Raw genomic sequence first — 9,559 nt, 5'->3', positions numbered from 1 at the left:
ATGTTTTCACCAACCATTTTTTCCAGTTATATCCATTTTCAGATAAAAATTGTCAGATCAAAATATAAAGTAACTATAAATTACACTCTAAAAATGCTGGGTTAAATATAACCCGGCGCTGGGTTAAAAAGGTACAAACCCAGCTATTGGGTTGTTTTGACCCAGCGGTTGGGTTGTTTTGAGTCAAAAGGTGAGAAAGGTTGTAATAAAAAGCTTTTTATTTTTTTCTGTCACTGCTAGAGGTTATAAATAGGACCTGAAGATTGTCACATGATGTAACGCAGATCTCCTTAATTTGCAAAAAATAACTTTTTTTTTTTTTTTAGATAACAATGGACTTTACTGTCATTAAGTTGGCTATAGCTCACACCAGTGATGAATTCATACATGTATTGAAATCTTCAGGTGATGATTTCAGCATCTCAGTGCTTTAGAGAGGAGACCTTATTCTGAGGAAATTGCTTGTGCCGGGTAAACAGTTTTTCCATGCTGGAATTTACTGTGGGGGAAATGAAGTCATTCAGTTTACATCTACAGGTAGAGATCTTTCGCTTGATTTATTATATACACCTACTCATTCTTATGACTTTCCAATAATAGTAAAGTTGGGAATGGTGTTGATCAAAATGTGCTACAAATGAAAACTTTCATACATTTTCTTTGTCTACTCTAGCTCTGCTCATTCTGTTCGTTCTCTTAGTCAATTTCACGAGGTGCTTTCTGATATTTTTTAAACACTACTTTTAAACGTACACTAGTTAATGATTTTCCTTTACTGTCTGTATCAACTTAAAAACATTTCTTTTAATTAACAATTTATAATAAGTCTTTAGACCTAAGTAATTACTTCCATGCATGAATGGGAAGTGTTCTGAATTGTTTTATATACAGCACAGTACAAGTCAAAGGTTTGGACAGATTTGACTCTCATGGGGACCTCAAAAATGTCCCCACAAGGTCAAAATTTACTAGTATTACTATACTTGTGGGGACATTTGGTCCCCATAACGTGATAAATACCAGGTACACACACACACACACACACAACTGGGTTCTTGTTGGTGTTTTTAATCCCTGTAAATTTCTGCAATTCAGCGAATGAATATCTTATGCAAATATCTTTAGTTATTTTTGTTCATATTTTCTAAATAAACATATGACTGAAAAAGTGGGATAAATAGCAATTAAACAGTATATAAATATATAATTAAACAGCATATAAATAGTAATTTAAATAGTAATTTAAAATAAAAATGTAGGTCCTAAATATATTTGGCACTATATGCACTGTATTTAAAAGCTTTGCACAGAATAACCATTTATATGTTACTTTGTGTTTTTCAGCCCCACCAGCCCAAACCCAACTATCACCATCAAGTTCTAGCCGCTCAAGTTCAAACTGCCCAAGTTGTCCATTATTGTCAAATCAACACGGGCTTGTGGACAAAATAAGTATGAAAAAATTCATCTCAGGCCAGCTCTTCCACGTTTATCGGTTGAAGAATGGTCCCCCTGAAAATCTCTCTCAGAAAATTTGTGAGGCAATGGATGACAATCAAGACTATCATCTCTTAACAAATAACTGTTTGCATTCTGGAGGTAGGCAAATACATTTTTGTTACTTTCATAAGTGAGTATGTCCTTGATCTCGGAAAAAGTATTAAATGCAGTTGTTTCTTCTGTGCAGTTTTCACCAGGGCCCATGCCAGAAAGGTATGCTGCAATATTTCTTCATTTAACATTAAATTTTTTACTTTAGCTTATCTTATTTCTTATTCTATAGTCAAAATTCTAATAATAATATATAATATATTTATAAAATATATATAAAACAATTGATTTATGATCTCTTTTGCAGCCCGCCACAGGATACAGGTGACAACATTTTCCGTCATTTCTGTGTTGAATAAAATGTATTTAAACTCATTTTAACTTTATTATTGTGTTACAGCATTTTCTGATTGATTTGTTTTTCTCCCGGAATTTAGATGTGGAAATCAGTATGGAAGAATCTACTCTTTTTGGTGAATTACCAGGAAAGAAAATGAAATGAAAATACTTTTATTTTGATTGTTTTGATCTCAAAAGATTTTAGAATGCGAAAAGAAATTATATAGAACTTATGCTTGATTTATATTAATTGAATAAAAATATTGAAATATAAGAGATTTAAGAGTGACCGTTTGTTTTGAAAACGTTCAAACATTTCATCCTAATATGGGCCAGCGTATGTTTCAGTGTTGCCCAGGTGCTGTTGAGTTAAATGTCTGTTTTAGATTTTGATGTAATTGAATTAGATTTGATGTCATGGGAACACAAATGTAAATGAACCTACAACCTAACCATTGTTAGTGCCATTCTACAGGAAAACGGTAAAATATTCTCAGACAAGCTCATCTAGGACATTTTATGACAAAGACAGAACTGCTTATCACTCCAGCCAGTCCAATAATCAACAGTGTGACTTTGCAACTCAAGATTGTGCTCTATTTTTGAGTGAAATGGAATACTGAACAAGAAAAAAATACAGGGCGGGGCTTGATTTTGCTTGATTTGAGCTCACAGCAGACTGTGTTGTCTTGTTCAAAGCTGAGCCAACTCATTATATTTTGATTCCAGATTATGAGATCAATTTTTTTTAAATAAATAATGTGCATTGTTCACAATAACAAACATACATTAAGAACATGAGTAGGATCAATTGAGTTTTTATCTTATGTTTTAACCAGTGATCATGGTGGTGATATATTTCACTTCAAAGGTGTTTTACTTTTGGTGTCACCTGTCTTTTTTATCTATTTGAGATGAAAAAAAAAAGCTAACAATTAGTCTATAGTTAGATTAGTTTGACTTATAATTGAATAAATAGTGAAGAAAGATGAAAAATAAGTCAAGGTGTTGTTCTCTTTCTCACTATCTGGACGGAGAACATCAGCTTGTGGCAACACCCTCTGAAAACCAAGATGCTGATGATGTTATATACAGTGCTTTACAGATTGTGAGTATTAAGCACTAAATATTTTCTTTACCTTTTTTAATCTGCATGATGTTACAGGTCTCTGGTAGGTGAGATTTTCTCTAAAATAATACAAGAGTATTAAAAAAAGACTCAATAAAATAAAAATCAGCACCTTTATAAGGCATCCTTATGAGGAACAAAGTGTTTGTCTTGATAACAGGCACCCACAAAGAGTTTAAAAGAAAAGAAAATGATCCTTCTGATTCTGATATTGAAAGATTAAAAACATATTCTAAGAACTGAAGGACGTAAAAATGTTGTATAATAACTGCTTAATGTTGAAAAACTGCTTAATGTTGAAAAAAATAATGTTGGCTTTACACTTGCAAATGTTTTACAGTGTCTCAAATCAAATCGATTATAAGCAGATATGCAATGTGGTTCAAAAGATCACTAGTGCAATGCATAACGTTTCTTTTTCAATATCCTATAAAGCTTTCTGATATGTAATCATGTCTTCTCGATTGGACTTCCAAATTTTCATGCATTTTTACACAGTACTGAATTTAAAAATTATGATCAATTATACAGTTATAGCAACAGGTTAGCAGGTCACATTTTGGGCTTTATGGCACAAACGCTCATTCTGAGTGAGTCCAGCAGGAAGGAAATTGAAGCCTTTAATGGGGTTTAAATGGGTCTAATGGAGATTAATTGGTTGTGTGTGTGATGAGGTGTACCTTTAGAGTACTCTTGATGAAATGTTCTGGTACAGAGTCAAACACCTTGACTGTAATTCTGCCCTGTCAAGCAGTGGTAAGTAATGAGAAACTTGAAAATAATTTAAACTGGATGACTGGATGAGCCATGTTAGGAGCCACTGTACAAATACAAAATAGGGGAAACACACACACACACACACACACACATTTCAATTCAAAAACACATTTATTTTTGCTGTACACTAAATGTCTTTGACAGGAGGGGCACCAAAATCTGCTGAACTAATGCAACTGATTTGTGTTTCTCTGAGTCATTCTTGTTAACAGCGCAGATGTTAGATGCTCCTACTGTCCAATCCATCATGCAATCACTCACCACCACCAGACCTTCTCATAAAACACACTCATTCACACGCAAGTCCACCCACACACAGACCCTCATTTGGTTTCACTTTTTTGATTGCAACCAGGAATGAGTGGCACGTCCATAGACACACCCGGCGAGACGCTTCAAGCCACAGCTCGCAGGTCCTTTTATCTCAAGTGTGTGTGTGTGTGTGTGTGTGTGTGTGTTTTATATCTCCTCTCCTCTTCACCGCATCAGCGGTATTCATTGCATCCAGACACGGTCGGATTGGATCCTACCCAACCCGATGCCCCAGGAAGAGCAAAGAAAGACCAAATACCAGCAGATTCCTGGAGTTCACATTGGTGCATCTCTGCCAGGAGATACTTTATCACTTCATAGAGATCTGACTAAAGTTTTGCTTTGTAGTGAGTCCACTTTGCTTTCAGGTTCATGTACAGTATGCTGGCTCCAAAGGGAAAGTGTTTCATTTCCAGGTTTGCATTATTCCCGAATGTTTCCAGGGGGCAGAATCAGAGAAAATGGGTGCAGAATTCCACAAATGTGCCAGATGGGCCGTCCACATCAGGGTTTTTAACCCTTCGTGCGGTGCGGTTCAGAAAAGCATGGATTTCCATACTCTGCGAGACCGCCTGGTTATTTCCGCAGTTCTCCTCATGGGAATTGTGTGGAGAATTTTTATTCTTTTGTTTTGGCTGGAATTTCAAAGCACAAACATGTGGTAGTCATTCCAGCACGGCTCGGAAGTTCACTGTCCTAATAACGGGCAGTTAAGACAAACAAACCCCTAGAGTAATGAAAGAAACCAGCCGTCCACTTAAACTGGGGCCAAGATTCATTTTCCAGTCAGGACGGAGAATTAGTGGAGCTGACAGCCATCAGTGGTGAGTCTGAACAGGAATATGAAAGATAAATTTGAAGGAAAAACAATGCGATTATAAAAGTATATTTCCTTCCCTGTTGAAAAAACCAAAACATACCTAACCAGCATATGCTGGTTTTTTCAACAGGGTTTGAAGAAGAAAAACGTGGCAAAATGCCCCCAAAATAAAAGTAGCCGATCTAACATTGCTTACATTGCTGTCACTTGACATAAAAACTCGACTTGTTTTATTCTGTGAGTGCTATACTAAACTATACTATTAACAGTTAATCAACATTTTTTAAATATTTTTGTGAAAAAAAAGTCTGAAAGATGATTTTCTAAACCATTAGTGTTCAAACTAAATAATGACGTTTCCACAGCGACCCCCTCGTTTTCCGTTACTTTTCCAATACTTATTTTTTATTGAGAATATTTATTATAATTAAAAAATATTTTGTCAGTCAAAAGTAAAAAAAAAAAAAATTTAAGTGCCTGTCATCTTGCTCTATAGCTTCCTTTGTAGGTAAAGGTATTGCGCATGCGCATTCCCAGCAAAACATTGGCACAATGTTTCAAGACGACAAAGGAAAAACATTCTTTTAACCACTGGAGCACTTTATACAGTGCATCCGGAAAGTTTCACAGCATGTTACAGCCTTATTCCTCACTTGAACTTGGTCTTCATTAATTCCATATCATGTTCAGTGTCAACTGATATTTATTGATGTTTTCAGCTAATAGCAGTTGTTTGAGCCCTGTAATTTTTCCTACACTTTGCCATGTCAATAAAAAAGTAAATATACATAATTGACATATGCTGTTTGTTTATTTATTTATGTAAAACCTAAATATAAGCCACAATATATTATAAAATCAGGTAGATAGATGGATGAAGTTGACTGTTTTGTTCTGTTTCACCAATGAAAATAGTTCCAAAGAAAGATGACAGCAGAAGTATTTCACATTCTCCAAGCAACACTCCGCATTGCTTCAGTACAGCGTTTTGAACCAACCAATCAGTTAAATAAGTGATTTCCCATCATCTACTGCCGGTTTAGTGTATTTAAAAGTATGATTTGATGCTGAGCATTTACTGTTTGTAAAACTACTAATAAATTAAGTGGATGCCCTTAATATACTTGTTAGATTTTGATGTTTTATTTTTGAGATTAATACAATTGTATGTTTTAAGAACATAATAGCTAAGCATTTTTTTTGAGTGTTTAGGATTCTGGGAACAAAAATAAAACTTCCCGCTAAAAACTTTATAAGAATGTTAGGGGATAATGTTCTAATAATGTCGTAACTAAACATTTATAGAAGGTCATCAAAGAACTTTTATAGAGTGTTTTTAGAGAATGTCATCCTACCTTTTAGAAGAATGTTCCAAGAACAAAAATAAAACTAACAACTTTATAAGAATGTTACGGAATACTGTTTTAACAATGTTGTCACTAAACAATTTTAGAATGTTTTTAGAGAATGTGATCCTATCTTTTGAGAGAACGTTCTGGGAACAAAAATAAAACTACCCGCTAAAAACTTTGTAAGAATGTTAGGGCATGATGTTCTAAGGATGTTATGACTCAACATTTTTAGAATGTTTTTAGAGAATGTGATCCTATCTTTTGAGAGAACGTTCTGGGAACAAAAATAAAACTACCCGCTAAAAACTTTGTAAGAATGTTAGGGCATGATGTTCTAAGGATGTTATGACTAAACATTTTTAGAATGTTTTTAGAGAATGTGATCCTATCTTTTTGAGAGAACGTTCTGGGAGCATAAATAAAACTACCCGCTAAAAACTTTGTAAGAATGTTAGGGCATGATGTTCTAAGGATGTTATGACTCAACATTTTTAGAATGTTTTTAGAGAATGTGATCCTATCTTTTGAGAGAACGTTCTGGGAGCATAAATAAAACTACCCGCTAAAAACTTTGTAAGAATGTTAGGGCATGATGTTCTAAGGATGTTATGACTCAACATTTTTAGAATGTTTTTAGAGAATGTTATCCTACCTTATAGGAGAACGTTCTGGGGAACACAAATAAAACTACCCGCTAAAAACATTGCTCGCACAATCCATGGTAATGTTCTTAGAACATTTTTAGAACAAAAAATTTCTAGCTGGGTTGTTACTCAAGCACCACAGCGTTTCACCACCTGCCCCGTTTGAACAGACAGTGCCACGGCAAAAGAAATATTTTACCGAGTTTTGAGCCTACGGTTGAATGTGATCGGATAAAGAGACAGTTTACCGGCAAAACAAAGGTAAGAAATCATGTGTATCTGTCCAAATAGGCCTAGTAGCTGTCTAGCCGATATTAGAAACATTCAACGCGACTACTGTAGCGTAGTCCGAATTATGAATAAATGACTCGTATGAGCCGATTCTTTTAGTGAATCAAAACATACCGCACAATTAGACTAGCTCGATTTAGGAACAAATGACTCGTATCATGAGCCGGTTCTTGTCAATGACACAATTTACATCGCGACTAGTCTAATCCGATTCACGAATAAATGACTGTTATGAACAGGTTATTTTTAGTGATTTAAAATATACCGTACAACTAGTTTAGTCCGATTCGTGAACAAATGACTCGTAGGAGCCGATTCTTGTCAATGACTCAAAAACACACTGCGTGACTAGTGTAATTCGAGTCAAGAACAAAATTATTGTTAGTTTATCAAAAACCCACGCAACCCGTCCGATTCACGAACTAATGACTCGTATGAGCCGGTTTTTGACAATTAATTAAAAACACCGCACAACTAGCTAGATCTTTTATGGAATGATTCAAAAAGATTCACAAGCTAGCCTATATAACTGTTCATGACTAAACAATTTCAGTGTATTACTACGAGTAAAAGTAGAACTCAAAGAACCAGGCCTAATGTCCATTTTATTTATATAAAATGAATAATAATTCACATTACAAATCCACTGTTTCAAAGGGCTGTCAGTCAAAAATTCGGATCATTACGAAGGATCAGATGATTTGAGTAGAGTAGTTAAGTATGCCATTTTGAACGTACCCCAATCCATCATAATGCATATATGTGAGAGAATAATATTTACACAGAACATAAGGATTTTTCTTAACAAGAATGCTTTTGTGAGAGGATATAGAGACATCAGTCCAGCTACAGGAGGCCAAAGACACTGAGTGAACTGATATGCTTACATGCAAAAACTGATTGCTTTGGGATGTTTTGAAGCCTGTCATTAACAGCTGTATGCCATGATCATGCTTCCAGATGGAGACATTTGGCATCAGATCAGCTCTAAAGAGAGAAAGACAGACAAAAACACACTCACAAGATCCACACACTTACATGCATACGAAAATCGCTTAGTTACGACAAGGTTGTCCAAACCCTAAAGTTATTCTCTCTCAGCAGTGGTCACCAACTCCACCATTAAAATTCCTTGAGCCGCTTCGGAGCAGTTCCTCTTCCACAGTGACCACGAGTAGCCCCACTTTCTCTAGCTGTGACGTCAAGGGAAGTGGGACAGAGGATTTCTGGGTAAAGGGAGAGGTGCCTGAACCACCGTGGTATTTACACGCTCACACGTCCAGCTCTTGTCTCGCACACAAATTAGAAGATGTCCACAAAACACAGCCCTATGTGTTTCAGTTGGAAGAACTGAGTTTGGATTTTGAAGTCGGAGTTCTGGTCCATGATTCTTTTTGGAGTGTCTAAACACAAAGTTTAACATGTTCTTGCAGTCTCATGTGCTCTTGGGAGACGCTGCAGGGACACACCACAGAGTTTCTGAATTACTCTAGCCCTCTGTCTTTGTTTTATAGTTCATCCAAAAAATGAAAGTCATGAAATCATTTACTCACACTCATGTTGTTCCAAAGTTATGTGTCTTTGTTTTGTTTGTGGAGCACAAAAGGAGTTTTGAAGAATATTTACAGTTCTTTTCCATAAGACTGTCAACTCCAAAAAGTATAGTCCATATATACTATATACTCAAAATATTTATTGTGGATACTTCTATTCAGTAAGGACAGATTAAATTGATCAAAAGTGACTGTAAAGACATTTATAAAGTTACAAAAGATTTCTATTTCAAATAATTGCTGCTTTTTTGAGTTTTCTAATAATCAAAAAATCCTGAAAATATAAACGTATCACAGTTCCCACAAAAATATTAAACTAAACTAAACATATAATAATAAGAGATTTCTTGAGAAGCAAATCAGCATATTAGAATGATTTCTGAAGGATCATGAGACACTGAAGACTGAAGTAATGGCTGCTGAAAATTCAGCTTTGCATCACAGGAATAAATTACATTTTAAAATATATTCAAATAGAAAGCAGTTATTTTAAACTGTAAAAATATTTCACAATATTACAGTTTTTAATGTATTTTTGATCAAATAAATGAACATAAGACTCTTTTTTTATTTTAAAAACATAAAAAATATATATATATATATGAATTTTAAGTTATTATTCACTGAAAATCATGCCTGTATCCCTTATTCTCTCTTCCATATATTCAAATTTATGCATGAACATGAGTTGAAGATGTTTTGAAATGATGTCAAATGCTATTGGTTCTCTTGGTCTAGATGCAAATGAGATTTGATTTATGGTGGATAAGGACTTAAATTTCACTATTTTC

The sequence above is a fragment of the Sinocyclocheilus anshuiensis genome, unplaced genomic scaffold (assembly GCF_001515605.1).
Source record: "Sinocyclocheilus anshuiensis isolate Anshui unplaced genomic scaffold, SAMN03320099.WGS_v1.1 scaffold376, whole genome shotgun sequence".
In the NCBI taxonomy this organism is placed as follows: Eukaryota; Metazoa; Chordata; class Actinopteri; order Cypriniformes; family Cyprinidae; genus Sinocyclocheilus; species Sinocyclocheilus anshuiensis.
Note: the sequence above shows the minus strand (reverse complement) of the source record.